General features: G+C 45.6%; 1 protein-coding gene across 1 annotated transcript in view; it reads right to left on the bottom strand.

Annotated features, from left to right (window-relative positions):
* Positions 1–14,130, bottom strand: part of Grap2 (GRB2 related adaptor protein 2) — a 71,153-nt gene extending 57,023 nt beyond the window's left edge. Inside the window, exon 1 of the mRNA XM_051160029.1 lies at positions 13,820–14,130. The gene's annotated coding sequence lies outside the window, so the exon portion shown is untranslated. The remainder of the gene's footprint in view (positions 1–13,819) is intronic.
* Between the last annotated feature and the right edge of the window lie 6,940 nt (positions 14,131–21,070).

Genomic DNA, 21,070 nt, shown 5'->3' with positions numbered 1-21,070 from the left:
TATTTACAGTGAAATTCACATCACATCGATGACAGCAAGCTCTTCTGTCCCGAGATGAGGGTCACAAGGAAAACATTTGCGGGACAATCGAGATGTTGCCTAAGGATGATTGTACAGGCTAGACTATAAACTCAGCCACGATCCACAACTCCCTAGAGGAAGACGGAATAAAAAGCAACAAAGCTGCAGATGCTCTTTTCCAGTCTCCCTTCACTCTCCACGGCCAAAAGGGCACTCTGTACACAGGATATAGTTAATAAATATGTTTTGGTGGTAACACTTGCGAGCAGGCAAGACTTAGAGGGGGTCCAGAGGGTCACGGCGGGGTGCAAGGGTTGTTGAGAGATGCTTGGGGTGGCAAGCTAATGGAACTGTGATTCTGCAACTTGACAAAGGGTTGCCTGGGTGGGTCACTGTGGGGGTGTGCTGGGAAGGGTGAAGGAGAGCTGCTCAGGTGAGGGTGAGGGGAACATGGGGCTCAGGAACGGAGGACACCATGGTGACTTGGATGGATTCTAAGGAACCCACGGGTCCTTGGGAAATCTTTCATTGTCAAGTTTAAAGCTGAAGGGGAGATAATCTTTCTGAAGTGTCTCAGCTCCTCTATTGGAGGGGAAGCAGCCTGGAGGCACCTCTCCAGCTCTCTCCAGGCTCTCATCCTGTGGTTCTGCAGTAGCCAGGGTCAGGACTCGGCTTGCTTCTTGGCTGCCTTTCCCCATAGCTCCGAGCACTCCGCCCCTTCTTGCTGTGGACTCAGCAGAAGCCTCTCCTTGGTGAAGAGTGATTAAGAAGCTCACTGGAGCTGAGCGCTTAGCTGACCCTGCCACGGGTCACCCTCTGAGGCTGGCGTGGCCGGCCCAGTTTTGCCAGTGGAGTCGGCTTCCTCCTTAAGCCTCTTCTTACTGGATTTACCTGAAATCCCTCCTGGCGCTCCCTGCTAATGCTCAGCACACTTTCTTGTTTCCCAGGCCTTACACGATGTTGGGATCATAAGAAAGTATTCACTCTACTGCCTGCTCCTTTCCCATCTCTTCAGCCCACCCCACTCCCAGCCTCCTGTGGCACTCACCTGGCATTTGGTCCCTGTGTACAGACCTGACTTGCAGTAGGATTCTCTACTCCCTGTCCTCTCTCCAGGTCCCCAACATTACACTGGCCACTGTCAGTTTATTTTATATAGCCCCCCCCGGCCATATGCACAGTTCTATTTTCCTATAGCACAAACCCATGAGTCCCCTAGAAACCATATAACCCTACAGAAGGCTTTCTCAACTTTGTTGCCACTGACATCTAAGCCAGCGACTGTGGGGACCATTTTGTGAAGTGCAGCTTCCACCCACTGAGCAGCATCCCATGTCCAAATGATAACAACCAGAGGTTATCTTCTGGCACTGCCAAGCACCCCTTCTAAGGATGGGTGGTGGCAAGCACATGATCTGCAGAGACCTAGCAAGGCAAGGGTATTTTAAAGCCAGTGCTATAAGCCGTGAGAAAAGGCTGTGTAAACTGGGCACATTTAAATCTGGTAAGGTCGTAACTAATGACTCTTTGTACTCTCAAAAATGCCAGAGGGGGTAAACAGTGTTAGGATAGAGCTTGGGCAAACCCAGTGAGATCACTTCACCCTATATCAGGCCTTCCCAGATGTCACTGTGCACGACAGTCACCAGGAAAATCTTTTGGAAATTCAAAAATCAGATTCGGGAGGTTTGGGAAAGAGACCAAGAACCTCTCTTTTTATTCATTTATTTATTTCTGGCTTATTGGAGGGAACTGACTTCAGATCTTTTCTCTCAGGCTCACAGGCAGCTGATGATATTGACCCTGGAACATGTTGCTGCACTAAGCACAGAGGCTTCAGGTCCCGGTCTCTCCTGAGAGCGAATGGGGAGAGCATTGCACTCGATAGTCCTAAGGTCACAAGAATAAGCCTGCACTAGAATAACAGGTTAGAGAAGTAGGAGACATTCCCTGCACCTTCCTGCAATGGAGCAAACTGCACATGGGCTATTTTGAAACAGACACTTGCATTAGCTTGAGATGGTATGTTGTAACTTATCCATGAGCTCTCCCTTTCAGCCTAAAATGATGATTTTCAAATCTCTAGTTTCCTCAGACTTTCAAAGGTTTCCAGGAGTCTGACAGACACCCAAAGCTCAAGTTGTTTGTCATTTGTGCACACTACTCACAGAAGACAGCGGTGTTAGGATGGGGTGACAGAAGGAGTGCAGAGAGCCATTTGACTTAAAGTTTTTATCATTTTTCTGTAGTGTGGTTTGGGGGGGGTGTGGTCTCTTTTCTCCCCTCAGTACATGGGATGAAATCCTAGGGCTTTGGGTATGCCAGGGGAGAGTGCTCTGTTACTAAACCACATCCTAGCCCAAAAGATTAGATTTTACACACATATATTATATATAATGTACATATTATATATAATACATAATGCCTGTGAGTGTTTTGTTTGCGTGTATGTTTGTATATCATGTGTATGCCTGGTGCCCACAGAACCAGAAGAAGGCAATGAGGTCCCCTGAAACTGGAGTACCAGGCAGTTGTGAGCCACGATGTAGGTGCTGGGAATTGAGCCTGGGTCCTCTAGAAGAGCAACCAGTCTCTTGGCTGCCGAGCCATCTCTCTAGCCCAAGTTTGAATGTTTTCTTTCTTGAAGTATTACAGCTCTTGGCTGGAGAGATGGCTCAGCCCGTAAGGCACTTGCTGCACATGAATGAGGATCTGAGCTGAGTCTCTCAAAGCCCACGTAAATGGTCTGAACCTGAAATCCCAGCATGAGAGACGGAAATCCCAGCGGAAGGACTCCAGGGCTTGCTGGCCAGCCAGTCTAGCCAAAGCAATAAGCTGCAGATTCAGTGAGAGACTGTCTCAACATAAGTGGTGGAGGACAATTCAGAAGCACACCCGACATCAACCTCTGGCCTCCGCAAGTGCACACCTGCACGCACCTGTACACTCCTGTGTGTGTGTGCGTGTGCGTGTGCGTGTGCAGAAATAGAGAGATTGCTGTTCTCTTTTCACATCAATCCAATATAAATCTCTTCTTTCTTCCTTCCTTCCTTCCTTCCTTTCTTTCTTTCTAATACAGATCTTACTATGTAGCTCAGGTTATACTCGAATTTGCTATCTGGACCACGCACGCCTCTACCTCCCAACTGATGCCCATTTTCTTATGAACCTAGAATCCTCAGTCATGTTGGAGAGTCTCCAGGAACATGACAAAGAAACTCATCATGGAGATGAAAGCGTGGCGAGCTCGTGTTTCTGGCCCAGGTTACACAACAACCATTCCTAATTCACATGCTCTTTATACCACTCAGGTGTCAACTTGAATCGATCTTACAAAGAAGAAAGGCCTTATGGCATTTACCCAAATGGCAAACAATTTTACTAAAAAAAAAAAAAAATCATATTAACCCCATACAGTGCTGTTACAACACCGAGTCAGATAACCCAGTCATATCGTTAAGGCAGTTGCACAAGTGAATGCCCACTCGCTGTAACGCATCGTGATAAGTGTAATCAGATCTTCTGAAAGCTGCCCAGAGCCTGATACAAAATGTTTTCTTCTCTCATATAATACTGCTCATGCTAACACTGACATTGGGTTTTGTAGACACCTAAGTCTTTGCTTAACCTGGGAAAGAAAATGGCCACGCCCATCTGTTACTGTTTTACAGTGAGGTCCTAGCATGTCTAAAGATACAGACTTCCCCGGCTGGGGCAACTTGCAAATAGGAAAGGGAACACAGCTCCAAAGCCTTTGAGATTGCCCCTGCTGCTACACTAGCACCTCCCCTGAGGGAGGGAGAGCTAATCTGCCTGGTCTGTTCTGGAATATTCTGACAGATTGCTATCACTATGACCAGATGTAATAAGGATAAACGTCATTACTAAACCTCTGTCTAGTGTTCCTCCCCTCTGTCTCTGCCTCTGTCTCACACAGACACACACCACAAACACACAGAGGGTGAGAGAGAGAGAGAGAGAGAGAGAGAGAGAGAGAGAGAGAGAGAGAGAGAGAGAGAGAGAGAGAGAGAGAGAGAGAACACAGCACATGAGAACTCTGTGGTTCTAGCTGACCAGTTCAGGTATGAGTCAGCAGTGTGAGGCTAATGCAGTCATGGGCCGTATTAACAGAAGCAGAGGGAGAAGGTCTGGGGAATAGTTACCCTGTGGTATTTGCACTGTCAGAGCTCTGTTCCATGTTGGACACCCTGGCTGAAGAAGAGTTCGAAGTTGGACTCCTTCTAGATAAGGCCACTTCAGACGATGGTGGCATCCAAAACTGCAGCACAAGGAGTTAAGCCAACCAATACTTCCGTTTTTTGAAAGAAGACTCCAAGGGACATGGTGACATGGAGGAAGAGAGAGGCTCCTCTGAGAAAGAGCTCCAGCCACAGAAACTTAATTTCGGATCCCTAATGTGAAATACCTCATGAGGGCCTGCTCATATTTTGCTTGTGAAATAGACATTTTCAGCAAATTATACTCCATTTCTCTCACGATTTCCTTGATGTCATGTAAGAAGTTCAGGATGGGTCAAGGGAAACGGCTCAGTCGGGAAAGTGCTTGTCTCTCAAGCATGAGGACCCGAGTTCAGATCCCCTAACATCCTCTCGAAAGCCAGGCATGGAGGCTGTGATCCCAGCCCTGAGGGGAGCGGAGCCAGGTGGATGCTGAGTGCTAGCTGGACCACCAGTCTGCTCACCACTCAGCTCCAGTTCAGTGAGGGATCTTATTTCTCAGGCTAAGGTAAAGGAACAGAGAGCTGGCTCAGGGGTTTAAGGGTGCTCTGCTGCTCTCACAGAAGATGGGGTTCTGTTCCCAGCACTCATACTGTGTGGTTCATAGCTGCCTATAACTTCAGCTCCAGGGAACCTAATGCCCTCTTCTGGTTTCTGTGGGCACCACACACGTGTGCACACACAGAGAGATACACACCCATATAAATAATTAATAAAGTAAAAACAATGTAGAGACCAATTAAAGAAGACATAGTGTCGACCTGTGATACACACACACACACACACACACACACACATACACACACACACACACACACACACACACACACACACACACGGCCTGGATGCATCAGTGCCTCCTTCTGCCCTCAGGTATGGCTCCTCCAAGAAGCCTTTCCTAACAATCCCTACCGCCAGCCATTTTCTCTGTGGTCTCCATGTCACGGTTTCCCACTACTATAGCATTTTCTTCCACTTCTCCTACCTTTCCCGAGATTATCCATTCCCCGGTGAAGAGGACTTTGTTATGGTTTTGATTTCTATCTTCCTAAATGTTCTCGGTTCATCCGGGTCATGATCAACAAGAGGCTGAGGGAATTTCTGCAGACAGCAGCCAAAAGATGAATTAAAGTATCCGGACAGGTAATCCTTTCTAACATCTACATGACAAAGCATTGCGGCTACTCTCTTGATGCTAATAAGGGAATCAGCCCTTTGGTTTATGATATAATGTGAGCTGACAAAGCTGGCTGTGCGCATCTGACTCCCTTACATCTCTATTTCCGTGTGGGCGCTGCTCATCCATGCTGTAGAAAACCCACCGAAAAGCTGTCTTTCCCTTCGTCCAGGCACCAGGGGATGTCTCTCTAGCTAGGGGGCCCCTTCACTTCACAGTTGCCCTTTATTTACTTGGATATTTGTGGGGGTACTGCGTGTTACAATGCTGTACGGGGCCCTCGGTTCATAAAATGTACTGTGGTCTGTTTATAAATATTGATCTAAGGAATCAGAATGCCACAGAAATGAGCTTGTTTAAATAAGAAAGGGCTGTGTAAGGCATTTCCCAGTGAGATGGTACAGGTTTTACAGCCTAGAAAAAGAGAAGCAAATGGTTTTGGGTTTGTCACGCACGGACATTCCAGAGTCTCCTGCATGATCTGGGCTGAGGAACAGTGTCCCTTTGTTCAAGGACAGAGCAGTGTGTATGTGTGTGGGGGTGGGGGGTGGGAAGGGGCATCCTGAGCCATCAGAGAAGCCAAGAACAGAACACAACCTCCAGGTGCTTCATTCATGTGCCGTCACTCTCTTTGTAGGGTTAGTGTTACCTCCAGTAGCCCAGGGACCTGGCACGGTGCAGAGTATACACACCCTTGGAAGATGTCGATGTGGCCTCATGACCCAAAGTCAATTTAGAAAGTTTAAAAAGCAGGATGATGAGAAACACAACCTCGGCTTCCCACCATCGGTGGCAAACCAGCAACACTGGTGGTCACTTGCGTGGCTAGCCAGCCTGGCTTTGCCAATGGCCCTTGGGGAAGGGATTCCTATGTCCTTCCTTGGTCTCAGGGCTTTTGAGATAAGAGCTCCTGATTTTCCAATGGCCAAGGCCATTTCAGAGCTATTAAAGGCTGTAGGGAGTGGGTGGGCATGCACATGACCAGGTATGTGCCTGTGTGTGTGTGTGTGTAGCTCAGAGGTCAATGTCAGAGTCTTCCTCAGTTGCTCTTCACTTTATTTTTTTGAGGCAGGATCTCTCATTGAACTCCTTGACTCAGGAAACCAGCTAGTCAGTAAGCTCTCCAGATTATTTTCTTTCTCCATTCCCAGAAACAGGATTATAGACATGCACGCCTACACTTAACCTTTTCTGTAGGTCCTAGAACTCAGGTCCTTAGGCTCCTATGGTGAGTACGTGACTAACTTGAGGCATTTCCTTAGTCCCAAAGATATAACTTTTAATGAGAAAGCATGTGGACCGCATTGCGTCCTTCCAGAAGAACAACCTCTTTACAGAGACAGGGCCTCTCAGCCCTGAATCAGCCCATCAGCATTGCTTATGTCCATGTTGCACTCTGAACTGCCCATGAGGGATAAGAAAATAGTGTGCTACAGAGCAAAGGTCAGAAGATAATTGCTATCAAATAGCCCTGCGGCAAATGAGGTGCCAGGCAGAATGACACACAGTGGCCTGCAAAGGCACTACTGATATTTATTGTTCCTAATAAGATTTGGATCTTGCAAAGGAATCTATCAAGATGGAGAGAGATGCCAGCCCTCATGACTTACAGGGAAGGGTGAGGGGTCTTGCCACATAGGGCAAAAAGAGTCATTTACCATCTGTTCCCAGAGGGATACTTAATTCTCAACAGAGAATTAGAGGGTGTCAGAGGACATGTGCTCCGACCTCTCACTTGACTAGAGGAAACAGAGGCCCAGGGGAGTTGTGACCTGCTCAAGGTCACATAACTAGTTCTGTTAGGTACAGCCAGAACCCAGGTCTGCAGACACCAGGCAAGGAGGGCTCCCATGATGGGAGAATGGCAAGCTCAGAACTGCGTGGAGGAGGGGTGTGTGTCCTGCAGGTGTACCCTGAGGAGCTTAAACTTTGCTTTTTCCTTTCTGCAAAATAGAGGTAAGACCTTACCCAGATCGAATGAGATAGTGTGTGTGTGTGTGTGTGTGTGTGTGAAGACCCGTTTTAAAAATCCTGTTGGGCTCAGAGTAAAATAAATCTAGAAAATTTTTTCCTGTTGGGCTTGTATGGGTGGACACACACACACACACACACACACACACACACACAATATGTGTGAGGCATGGGAGGCTGAGTGCAAGCATGGGCTTCCTCCTGGTGTCACACTCCACTCCTCCTCCTCTCCCACCACTAAGAACTTTGAGTTGTTATTTATGGGCAATTAAAAAGTTGATATATAAGGTGTCGGGTTTGTTAAATTTTCCTAGACTCAGTATATGATCGGGCTTTGCTCGCTTCAACCACTTTCTGATTCAATAATATACACATTGCTATGAATAGGGGAAGAGAGGATTTTCAGCTATGTGCGCGCGCGTGCATGTGTGTTTGTGTGTGTACAAACATATGTGCTCCTGACGTCAACTCAGGTACCTTTATCAATTACTTTTTATCCTATTTATCTTATTTACTGAGACAGGGTCTCTCACTGAACCTGAAGTTTGATTCTGTTAGGTCGACTGAGTGGTCAGCAAGTCCCAGGGGTCTTCGCAGCTCTGGGATTACATGTGTGCACTGGCAAACCGCGCAGGCATGCTGGGAACCCAGACTCGGGGGTCTTCCCAGCTCTGGGAATACATGCATGTACTGGCAAACCACGCAGGCATGCTGGGAACCCAGACTCAGGGCTTCGGGCTTCAGGAGCCAGCGCTTTACCCAGCAAGCCATCTTCCTCACCCCGACGTCACACTCTGCTCCTTCAAAAAGAACCAAAACTCCCAACTTATAAAACAGAGCAGAAACCTCAAAGTACAAATCAACCATTTTTTCCTATTCGTTTTCTCCCCTGTTACTATTTCTTAGTTATTTAGGTTCTTCTTGAAATTTATATTAAACAGGAGAACTATCTACTTGCTGTTGACTAAGTTCCCGCAGAGTTCTGAGCAGTTCGTGTCTAATATTTTCCCATAAAATCACTAGACAAAAGACTCAAATCACAAGCCATTTGTAGGCGGACACATTGAAACCGTGCTTCTAGAAGGCAGAGAGGTGGAGAGGAAAAAACAACAACAAATGAAAAAGTATTCTTTGTGACCAATTGATCAATTAGGCTGCTTTTTCACCAAAAAACATGACAAGGCAGAAGCAACGGGGCAGTGACGGTCCTAGGAATGTGTAAAAGTGTTAATAATGCTAGGTTCCTTTGACTCACTTATTTTTTGGTTCTCTTTAGAAAATTACACTGGAGAGCCTTCCGTAATGGCAGTTTAAGGAGCAGATAGGCACAGTCCTGGAACCCGCTGGCAATGCTAATGAGGGCTCAGAGCAATCCCTGGCTGGGGAGGCTTCTGCTGGATAAAACTGTATGTTTCCGAGAGATTTGGGCCAGGTCTGAGTGCTTGAGATAACCAGCCGGGGGCATTGCTACCCACAGCAGACATCCATCATCCATTGGGTTACAAGGAAACCCAGGGTGACCTTTATGAATTGGACAAAAACACCAGTGTTTTAGTGGTAAAATTCTTTACAGTACAGAAATGTGAAAGATGAGGAGGATCCCCCATCGCCCCCCCCCCCACCTCTATCAAAATATCATGTTCTGCCCCGAGGCTTTGAGGTCTCATAACTCCTTTCTTGTATCAGTCTTTTTCATTTCCTGCCCCTGCCTTCTAGCTCTCCCTTTCTCACTCCCAACTCTTGCGCGTCCTTTCGTTTCTCAAAGACGGTCCTAAGTGATGTGAATGCAGTAAGTAAACCTATGCCCCACAGAATGCCATTCTCAGTCAAAAGACCAAAACTTGCAATGTGTTTGGGTAGCCATGCTAGGTTTTCAACGTCAACCCTGGTATATGCAGCCCCTTTTGCTCATTTCCATTCAATTCTGTGCTATCGTTCCTCCTTCCACACGCCAGCCTTCACAGAGAATGTTCTGGAATCTGCTTGGTATCAAACCCCTGGCTCTACTGTGAGTTACCTTGTGTGAGGTATTTTGACCTCTTTGCACTTTACTTTATGTGAAGGAGCTATATCGCTAGCGCTTTCTTGGCTACGTTAGGGGAAGCGAACAATTTAATACCTGCGAAGCGTTAGATTGGCACCGGAGGTCTTGAAGTGGAGTTTACAAGCAATATGAGAGGTAGAGCAACAGATTGGCCACAAGGCAATAACAGCAACCGCACCAACAACACACTGTTTTGGATACGAGTATAAATTATTTGATCCTCAGACAACCCCACTAACATCCTTATTACTCTCCCTTTGTGGCTCAAGAAACAAAAGCAGAGAGACTGAGCTTTGCTCAGCTCACTCAGAAAATGGTAGGCTGGGCCCAGATTTAGGCTGTTTGACTCCACAGCAAGTACGCAGCCAGTACAGCTTATTATTATTACTGCGTGTGAACTTATGCACTCGCTAGATAAATACAGCTGCTGTCACTGGTGACTGAGCACAGCTTATGTATCTTCAAAATATATTAAAAATAGATATGAGCGCCGATGGAATATTGATTAAGGCAAAGCTAGCATCTAAAATCATCAAATAGAAGCAGTTGGAAATAGGATGTTAGCACGGTGCCAAAGTGTCACCCCCTCCAATTACTTGCTAATTGTAACAGGGAAACAAGTACCTTTCTAATGAGAGAGAGAGAGAGAGAGAGAGAGAGAGAGAGAGAGAGAGAGAGAGAGAGAGAGAGAGATCCCCAGAGCAAAATCAATGCCTAGAGCCAGGACCAAACTTGGCATCATGAATGGTGGAACAATCCAGAATGATGTGCCTCCTGATTTGATGCAATATGGAGCACCCCATGGCACCGTATGGATGGTGTTCACTGAGCATCTCAGTGTGAGCCGGCGAGAGCGGGTGAAGATGCTGGCTGCCGAGCCCAACAACCTGAGTCTGATTCCCGAATTCCACGTGGTAGACGAGAACCAACCCCTATAAGTTACATCCACACAGAGTAAATAAGTAAATATGCTTTCAGTCCTAATATGGAGTTTATGTGACAAGCAAGAGCAGGGTGACTGAGTAGCCACGAGGTAAGAGCCGATTCAGAATGCAGGGCATTTCCATAAGATCACTGGCCTGACTTGGGAAAAACAATTCCAGTGTTAAATAGAGAGATATAAAAACTAGATCCTGGGGTTTTTTTTGTTTGTTTGTTTTGTTTTGTTTTTTGTTTTTTGAAGTAAAGGTATAGGTGACAGTTGGGGACAAGATGGGGGAGGTTAATATAGACTAGCTACTAAGTAGTAGATATTAAGGACTCCTACCTTCGTAGACACAATGATGGCCTCAGGATTACATAAGAGAATGTTCTTGTGCTTGGGGTGTGAACTGAATTATTCGGGAGCAAACTGTCATTCACCTACAACTTACAAGAAATTCAGAGAGAAATACAGCAGACGGAGCAAGTGTGAAGAAGGTTATGTCAGTAAACCTAAGTGGGGAGCATTTAGCATTTCAACTTGTCATTAAGCTTGAATATTCTCGATAGACTCTTACTGTGAATCTGGCCTGGTGGCCTTGAACTTGCAGCAGTCCATCTGCCTCTGCTTCCCAAGTGTTGGGGCTCCAGGCATGTGCCACCACAGCCTGCTTAAGTCTGTATATAAGTTCCCTTTCTTCATAAGACACGCACTTAACATCTATGGCGAACATAGAAGGTTTCTATCATTGTGTATGCTGCCGTAGTTTCATTAACTTCTCTAAAACTTTGGGCTATGCTTATATACTTAGAAAGAAAACCACTTTTAAACAGTATTTACTGAATTCTTCTTGGCTCAAGTCTATTGAAACCCAATGTGAGCTTTGTTAGAGTCCTTGGCACCGTAGTGCAGGGTGTGGAACAAGTTTTGGCACAAAGCAATTGCTCAATAAATGTTAGTGAAATGTTTGTTGAAGCTGTGATTTCCTGAAAAGTCTCAAACTACAACAATGTAATAACAAAGGGGAAAAAAAGCAGAGACACACTAGATTGAGGTGCTCCTTTGCATATGGAGATATGCAAAGATTTCAGTTATACAAAATGGGCCTAACCTACTCTACTCTTTGATTCAAATAACTATGCTAAGTGACCACTCTTGCGCTTTTAAAATATTAATTATTATCTTATAGTCTTTATTATTTACATGTGCCCCACATGCTACAGCATAAATGTAGAGTTAGAGAACAACTTGTAAGAATGGCTTCTCTTCTTTTACCATGTGAGTCCCAGGGATTGAATCAGGCCATTAGATTTGGTGGCAAGCATCTTTACTCACAGGGCCACCTGGCTGTCCCCTTGAGCTTGCTTCATTGGAGCCCGAAGAGTCTGTCCCTTGGATAGACCCAGCAGCAACTGTTACTTAGCTAAGGAACCCTGATGGAATCACACTTAATGACATGTTTGTGGACAATTATAGACTTTTCTAGAGCCAGGAAAATGGGGCATGCTTGCTCAAGTTCAGGCATGAGCTCTTTAAGCCGCCGACACCAGCAGGCGTTACTCTCTGGGAATCAATGAGCATGTGGAAGTCAGGATCATTGGCAGCTCTTCCAGAAGGCAATCGTTCCAAAAGAGATGGCTCTGGGGCAGCAAGAGAGATGTATTTTGTGCAAGAGATGGGAGGAAAAGTGATTAAGATATAGGCAAACAATAATGTTCCCATTATGAGTTTTCTCAGTGCCTTTCCCTAAGATGCATGGCGTCCATGTTAACTCTTTTATTCTTGCCATGTCCCTATGAGGTAGGTCTGAAACAATTGGAGGCTAAGACATGGAAGCTATTGTTAGCAACCAAAGCAGCTCTTCATATTGACCAGATCGATCGCCTCCTTCCCCTCTGCTTCAGCAGTCATTTTTAAAAGATGAAAGCTATTACAATCTAGGGAGAATAAGATTACAGCTCACTACGTGGGAGACTCTCTGAGTTGAGTTTAATGGAGGTAGTTTTCTCCAGTGATGTGGGCTGCCTCTTTTTACAGAAAACCGAAACACAAAACACAAAAGAGTCTCAAAAAGGGTGTAAGTCAGAAGTGTTTAAAACTTGGCATTGAAAGGTACTACACTGCAGGCAGATCTCTACGAGTTCAAGGCCAGCCTGGTCTACAGAGTGAGTTCCAGGACAGCCAGGGTTACACAGAGAAATCATGTCTTAGAAACAAACCAAACAAACTAGCTTTTTGAAAGAAGACCTATGTAAAATTATCCTATGAATGTCAAGCTTTGTAGGCCATGTCAAGTCACTAAAGAAGACCAAATTCAACTAAATGTTCTTTCAGAAATCAAAAATGAAGGGGGGGGGGAGGAAACAGACCTACTAAAAAACTAAAGGTTTATGACAAATGTACCCGCATGCAAAGCTTGTCCATTTTCTCACACTCCTACAAAGTGTGCTCATGACTGCTTTACCCCTGTGGTGTTCTAGATCCCAAGTAGCCCCTTTAATTTGCCTCTGGATGTGAGCTTTTAATAATACGGAAATGGCTACATATGTCTTACTAATAAGGCTGCATTTGAGGTAAGTAGATGCAGTCATTTTTAAGTTAGTGAAAACCCGGTCTTTGCATTCCTTCCTCATGTTCTGGAGCAGATGGGGACAAGAGTGAAAATTGGAGATGGACTTAAGAATGGTACATAACTATTAATAAAGAGACAAAAAAAGGCGACACCCCCCCTCATATCTTCCCACGTGAAGTTTTCTCTTATTAAAGGACTCCAAACCAGTGTTCCTCATAAAGAGAGCAGGAACCACCAGAACTGCATTTTGTGCTGGTGGAGAAATTGAGTGAGCCAGAGGGTTCCTGACCTTGGAGTCCAGGCTCCAGTCACTGATGCTCAGTCCTCTGCCACCTCCCACTCCCCAACTTGGATTAAATGCTGAACCTTCACTGGTTTGTTGTTGGTTGGTTGGTTTTTTTGTTTTTTGTTTTTGTTTTTGTTTTTTTGAGACAGGGTCTCTCTGTGTATTCTTGACTGTCCTGCACTCGCTTTGCAGTTCACCTGCCTCTGCCTCCCAAGTGCTGGGATTAAAGGCATGCACCACCATCGCCTGGCTGAACCTTCACTGTTGAAGGGAGATTTTTACCTCTGGGACTCCAAAGTCTTTTCCAGAGATTGCCCTCAAGCCGGTTTGTGGACATGCTGTTTTCTTTGTTATGGGCCAAGTAAGGACCAAGTTTTCTCTAGTTCATTTGACAGAAGTTGAATCCAGTCACAATAATCCAGTAACATAAGCCAAGTAGGTAAGAGGCCTGGGCTGATGGACAGAGTATTGACAGCAAAGTTTAGCGAGCCAGTGGGACTCGATTTCATTAGATTTGGCTCCTAGGGAACAGAATCTTAAAAGCGCTGAAGGTCTCTAAAGGGTGTGCACCCACATTGCATGACATACCTTTTGGAGGTGAAGAAGTTGAGAGTGTATCTCGGCTTTGACAACGAGTTATTAGAATCTTCGTTTGCTGGTGGGAAGATGCGTTGAAATGTCAAGATTGCCGCTCTTCAGCCTACAGGTTTGCCTTGGGCTGGCTTCTGAGCACCCGCGGAAGCAGGGTACAAGCCCCAGATCCATCAATACAGCTCCCTCCTCCCTGCCTCTTGCTCTCCCTTCAAGCTCCCCCCAGCCAGTCTGCAGTCTGTAGGCAAACCACACAGGAACTAGCAGATACCCGGCTGCACAGAGCTGGGCGTGAGCCGTAGATTATGTGGTTTTGTTTTCTTGCTGCTAGAGTCGAACCAAAACGCAGGAGGTTCACCGAAACATGCCTGCTTCTTTATGTTTCAGTTTTAACAATACCCTCCCTCCCGGCCCCAACACTCATATTCACATAAGGAAATCTCTGATCCTGGATATGGACCATTAACAAGCTGTTCCCTCCATCCCGAGAAACAGAGGGCCACTGGGGAAAAAGTTAAAATCACCCTGGTCAATCACAATGTTAAAATCTCAGAGAAATCGCTTGCTAAGTGTATCCAGCCCATCCCATAACTCTTAGCTTGTGATAAAAATCTTGACCTGAGAGAAGAAAGAAAGGGGGTGGGAGACTCTCTGAGCAGGCGTTCTGTTAGAGACACACACTAACCCACTGTGTTAGCCAGCGGTGAGCTAGGGGTTTGAAGTCCAGGTTTGCCACAGTCATGAGCAAGGGTCTTCCCTTGGACCCATGGGATTTCACATTCTCTTAAGCAAGCTAGACTCAAGGCTTTCTGAAGACTCATCACCTCCCTCAACTTCCCTACTTCTCACCCGCCCTGCCCCCACACCACCTGCAGCCTGCGAAGGCGGCACAGGCGGCTTCCTTTCTCTTTGTTCTTCTGTCTTCTGTACAAAAAGGAGACATATTTCAACTGGCTAAGCAACACCTTTAGGGGTTGGAGGTTGGACCCAAAGTGAAGAGGGAAATAATTGGGGCCTCACTTCCATTAATCTTTGGATAGTTTTCTCTACTTGATTCTATTCAAAGTTCTAAAATTTTAACTTATTCTTCATTCTTGCCTTCTGAGGTGGCATCTCATTGCTCCTTTACATGATGAACTTTGCTGAAGCTTTGTTTTGTTCTATTAATTTTTTAAAAAAGTTTTTTCTTCTCCTTGAGACAGGGTTTCTCTGTGTAGCCCTGGCTGTTCTGGAACTCGCTCTGTAGAACAGGCTGGCCTCGAACTCAAAGATCCCCTTGCCTCTGCCTCCTGAGTGCTGGGATTAAAGGCGTGTGCTACCACCCTAGGCTTGAGGATTTATTTAAAAAAAAAATCTTCTCATTATAATCACTCTTTCTACTTCTTCTTCCTCCTCCTCCCCTCCTCCTTCTCCTCTTCCTCCTCCTCCCCTCCTCCTCTCCCTCCTCCTCCCCTCCTCCTCCTCTTTTCTATTCCTCCTTTTTGGAAACAGGCTTTCTTATATAATGTAGCCAAGGCTATGCCTAGAACTCTCTAACTTCTTGTTACAACCTTAAGACTTGGGTCCCACCTGCTCAAGTGCTGGGTTTAAAGACGTGTATTATCACACCTGCTTGGTTAAGCATTTCAATTGAAATGGAAAGGAAGAAGCCTGCTATAGAGCTGGCAAGCTACCTTGCTCATAGTAGGTGCTCAGTAAATATTCATCAAATGAGCTAAAAGAAGAAATTTGCATCCCCCAACTCCTTAGTAATGGGATTTAAGAAAGATTTTATTTTAGCTTTAATTATGTGCATTTGTGTAGGTATGTGCATATGAATTTTGTGCATTTGTGTAGGTATGTAAACAAATGCAGTGCCCATGGAGACCAGCAGAGTGCTGGGTCCTGTGAAGCTGGGGTAACAGACCACAGTGAGCTGCCAGACATGAGTCTCTGCAAGAGCAGACCCAGTCTTCTCCACTGGGTCATTTCTCCAGCTTCTTTTTTAATTAATGAAAGTCTGTACAATTTCCTTAAAGCTAAGTTGTGTGCGAACAGGATGGCCATCATTTTCACATTACAAAGAATTTTAAAGATAACACGTCACTGATTTTAAAACAGTAACTCGGGCTTCAGAGTCCCACCTTTGTGCTCTAAGGACCTCCTTGGGTCCACTGCCGAGAGTCAGGGGCATGGAATGGTCAGCTGTGACTCTCTCAGCTTGCATAGCTGGGTTGTGGGCGGGAAGAGAAAATGGTGAATGGCTCTTTCTATCTAGAACCTCTCAGAGGGTTTTCAGCGTGTCCCCTAATGGGGAATCCCTCTCCTCCCAAGTAAAGGGCAGACTGCAGAGCTGAAGAATCTCAGGGGGAACGAATTTTGCCAGCGAGAACTAACTGACTGGCAGACACGAGATGGGGTGAAGCCACTTCAGTGGTTGGTTTGGTGACAGCTCTGTGACTGAAGGGGGACAAAGTCACAGTTTAGGAATAATGACCCCAGTGTAAGGACATTTGCATTTCAGCCTTCACTGTCAGGAGACACTTAGAAAAATAGCCAGTAATTGGGAGGACTCAGGATGTGTGAAATCCCACTTATCCTCAATGGAGAAAATGTCCTTAAAAACCACAGTTGCTTAAAAAAAAAAAAATCCAGCAGCTCCTTTTGAAGGGTCACCATTCCTAACATAACTTCTTATGTGCAATCGTGCTTAATTTGATTTTAGAGTAAAATATATACTTCTGATTCAGTGGAGTGCATTCAGATGTTCAGCCACTCAATAAATAAAGTCAGGACACCTCTGTACATGGCTCTAGGGGTGTGCTAGGAATACACTGGGGAACGTAACACAGCCTCGACCGTGGCCAAGGGCAGCGAAGGTGTCAGGGAACCAATGCGCTCTGCATATAAAGGGTGAGCATGAAATTTAGCCAGTTCCAGTCCTCAGGAGCCCAAGGCAGAAGAAATACCATGAGTTCAAGCAGAGCATGGGCTACCGTGTAAGTTCGAGGCCATCCCGGGTTACAGTGTTGAGCCCCTCTCCGGAGGCTGAGGCAAGCAGACTTCTGTCAGGTCAAGGGCAGCCTGGTAACGTTATTGTATCATGCACTGGAAGTTTGGCATCGGTACCCCATTTATTTGGTAGCCATCTTGTATTTCAAAAGGAACCTGATGATTATGACAGGAAGTAGATAGAAGACAAGCATCCAGAAGGACTCCACGGCTCACGGCCTGAGGAACTAGCACAGGGTGGTGCCACTGCGCGCCGCCGCCGGGAGACATTGTGAGGGAGCCTGAGTGGTGGGAAGGATCAGGGTCTGGGTTTGGAAATGTTAGGGAGACATCCTAAGGGCAGCCAGAGCCCTTGACAGATGAGTGTGGAGGTCAAGAGAGGTAAGGCTGCCAATGAAACCTTGAGAGCTGTGGGCCTGGAGGGGGTTTAAAGCTGAGAGAACCATTTGGAGAAAAGACACCTCCACAGGAGAGGGAGAAGTGAGGGGCTTGCTGGATCAGAGGAATCGACACCCTGGAAGCCAAGCAGAGTAAGCAAAGTCTCTTGGTTTTTGTAAAACTCCAAGTTTGGAAAATTAAAATCAACAACAACAACAATAACAAATCACCCCACCAATCAACTCCTTATCAAAGAATGACATTTGTGCTGGGGAGATAATACAGCATTGCAACTAAATTGTGACCCTAATGGAGGGAAACAGATAGAAAGGACCCCCTTATCTAATACTCTGTCAGGCGTGGTACCCATCCCCCACTCCTGCTGGGCCTAACCAACTCCTCTGCAGCTCTCCACTTAATGGGGGCTACAGTCTTTGAGGGTGCATAATCTTATTTCCACCTGCCTCACTCATCACTTTCTGTGTGTTGATTCCCCTCAAGGTTTCAAAGTTGGCTGTAAACCTCCTCCCTTCTCTCCACTAGCCTGTTTTCTGGTGGCCTTCAACTCAGGGTCCTCATATCAACACTGTCAGACCAGATTTTATCTCTCATTCCCGTTAAACCACCTCATATAATCTTGATGAACAACAGCCATTTACAGTCACCCAAGAAAGAAATGGAAGGATCACCGCAGACTCCCCTTTTTCTCTTATCCCTATATGTTTTAGAGTCAAGCCCAGGAACTTTATAGCTGTAGTACAACTGGAACAGAACACACAGCATGCCCATTGCAGCCACTCCATTTTAGTTGGAGGAGACACGCTCAGACTTAGATGGATGCTTGACACTGCAATTGTACCAAGCCCGTTAGGTACTGTGGTTTTTCCTGTACATGTATATCTATGATACTGTTAAACTTACACATTAGGCATAGCAAGAGATGAATAATGGTGAAGAACAGTGGTAATATACTTCAATAAATGATAGGTGGAGGCCAGGGGCGTCGTGCTTAATCCCAGCACTCAAGAGATGGGCAGAAGGCTCGCCATGAGTTCAAGGCCAGCCTGGTGTATAGAAGTTCCAGGTTGGCCTGAGTTGCACAGGAGGGATGGCTCAGCAGTAAGGAGCAATTGCCATTATTGACGAGGGCCTGGGCTTGGTTCCCAGCATCCACACGGTGGCTCACAACCATCTGAAACTCCAGCTACAGGAGACTCAATCCCTTCTGACCTCCTTGGGTACCAGGCACACGTGGGAGCATAGACATACATGCAGGCAAAACACTCAGTGACATGGCTTTTCAAAAGGATCTTACTGTACTGTGTTTAGTACCTTTTTTTTTTTTTTTTTTTTTTTTTTTAATACAATGCCTGCTTGATGGCAGGAAATAAGAGGAGCAGGCTTGTGAAGCAATCTTATGCTACTATAAAGCACAACAGGCACTGTAAACTAGATGTAGGCTGTCTTAGTGGGTTTCTTGAACAAAGCACAGCCATGACTCAGTCCATCTGACAGCCATTAAGTGACCCTTGGAGAGGTAGTATATACAACATACAAACATTGGAAAAGGGGATATGTTGGGTACCAGCTGGAATGAAATGGGATGTCCAGGGCCCAAGGCATTATGCTTTCAAAATGACATCCAATTTAAACTTTAATTTTTTTTTCTGGAATTATCCACTTAATATTTCTGGGCTAAAGTTGACTGTGGGTAACTAATGATTTTTTTTCTGGACTTATCTACTTAATATTTCTGGGCTATAGTTGACTGTGGGTAACTAATGATTTTTTCTGGACCTATCCGTTTAATATTTCTGGTCTATAGCTGACTGTGGGTAACTAATGACTTCTTTCTGGACTTATCCATTTAATATTTCTGACCTATAGCTGACTGTGGGTAATTGAAACTGAATTTGGAGCTGTGGGGAAGTAGGCACTTCTGTATTTCTGTCTTGGGCCTTCTTCACTTATTCCCAGAATTACTGCAGCATTCTGTCCTTTGAAGTCTTCTGAACACATGCAAAATCCCACCCTACCCCCAAAGAGAAAACGGAATGGTTTAAAATTGCAATCTCTGGTCTCACAGAACAGCACATAGACTGGTGACTGAAAATATCAATGGGACTTGAAAATCAAGGACAGAAGGCTGTCTTTGGAGGCAGGCAATGAGGACAGAGCTGGACACCAGCAATTAGGGTCCAGAGTCCAGTTATTGGGTATCCTGAACAATCCTTCTCACCCAGATATTTCTACAAGCTCATCTCCTCCAGAAGTCTTTTCTTTGTCCCCACTGTACTCTATGGCTGCCTTCACCATGCAGCCTTTCATGGGGTGATTTTGATCAGTCTATAATTTTCTTGTATTCTCATGGTGTAGCATAGAGCCTAGCACAGAGCAGTTTCTTAGTGATAGCGAATGAATGCAGTTCCTCCGCATGTAAAATAGGATGATAATGACCAATTTTAGCAGCTCTTTGAAATGTACATACGGTGTGTGTAAATTATAACAATGTATAAATTACTTGTTTGTTCCCTCACTACTTCATGGAATAAAATCTAAATATCTTAGAATGAAATTCAAGGCCCTAGACAATCTGTTTTCCAGGCTGCCTTTTCGTTTTGCTTCTGGCTACACCTTCATTATATTATTTCCAGTTATGCAGTATTTCAGATATACCAACTTCTTTCATATTTCTCATGATTTCATACTTCTCTATTGACATGTCAGTATCAATTACTTTGGCTATTATGGTAGCTGAAGCCGCGGAGGAGAAAAAGAATCAAACTTTACTTTTTAATTTCAAAGTCTTTTCCTACCCTCTAAGTCTTTCCATCCTAGTCAAAATTTTATTCAGTTACCAACATGCTTTAAAACATGAACTCAATTATACTGTCTATGTCCATAGGGAGGAGGCTCTTGGGGACTTGCCTTAACTGTCACTTCGTCTCCCTCCACTGTTGCTCCGCTAACAGCTATCTCTACTGTCACAGCTACTAGAGGACTTGTAGTTCCACTGAGATAATAGGTGCTCTCTGTGTTCCTGCCTTTATACAAGAATCGTCCTTTGTCTCTGATGTCCCCCTCTTCTTTGTCTACCCCGTGAATTCCCTGTCATCTTTTACGATTTAATTCGGATGTAAAATGTTCTGCCCTTAAATACTCCTTGGCAGAAATTAGATGCTGTCTCCTCTCTCATTATGCAATACATATCTTGTCACAATCTTCTATGACTGCGCCTGTCACCTCCACTAACCTGTAAACTCATGCAGCATAACGCTATGCTTTATCTCTGGGTCCTTCCTGCCGGGTACAAAGCGTAAGCTCACTGCTGATGGCATGAATATATCAAAGACTAGCCCTCGGTGAGACCTGGAGCTGTCCTCAGAGCTACGGCGGCGCTGACCATTAGTCACACGGTTTTCCCCCTCTAGTTAAGCTCCGACGTGGCAGTCAGGGCTTGCAGGGTGGCACCTCTGGTCCAGCACAATAGTAACACAAATCGTAGAAATCTAGAAAGCAAAATTAAAAACAGTGCTACTGACCGAGATTGGATATCAAGGACTTTTGTCTTTGGTCTGTTTGATCCAGCCAAGAGGATAGACCTACCGCAGACGCCTTGTTCAGGCACTAAGGGACCGGAAGTGAGGAAGCGGAAGCAAGGGAGCGGAAGCGGGGCAACGGCGTGGGCTCTTGGGACGAAGATCGCTCGGGGAGGCGGGGGGGCGGGTCGCGGGTGTTTGATTTTGATGAGAAGGAGATGCCCAGGTAGGTGGCTGGAAGGGCCCATTGGATAGTAACCTCCAGGGCAGAACAAAGTGGATGGAGGGAACCCAGTGGCCTTCCCGCCTAACTTGCCAGTAGCCACCATTCTGCCCTAGG

The sequence above is a fragment of the Acomys russatus genome, chromosome 17, assembly GCF_903995435.1.
Source record: "Acomys russatus chromosome 17, mAcoRus1.1, whole genome shotgun sequence".
Classification (NCBI taxonomy): Eukaryota; Metazoa; Chordata; class Mammalia; order Rodentia; family Muridae; genus Acomys; species Acomys russatus.
This window is presented reverse-complemented; position numbering and strand designations above follow the sequence as displayed.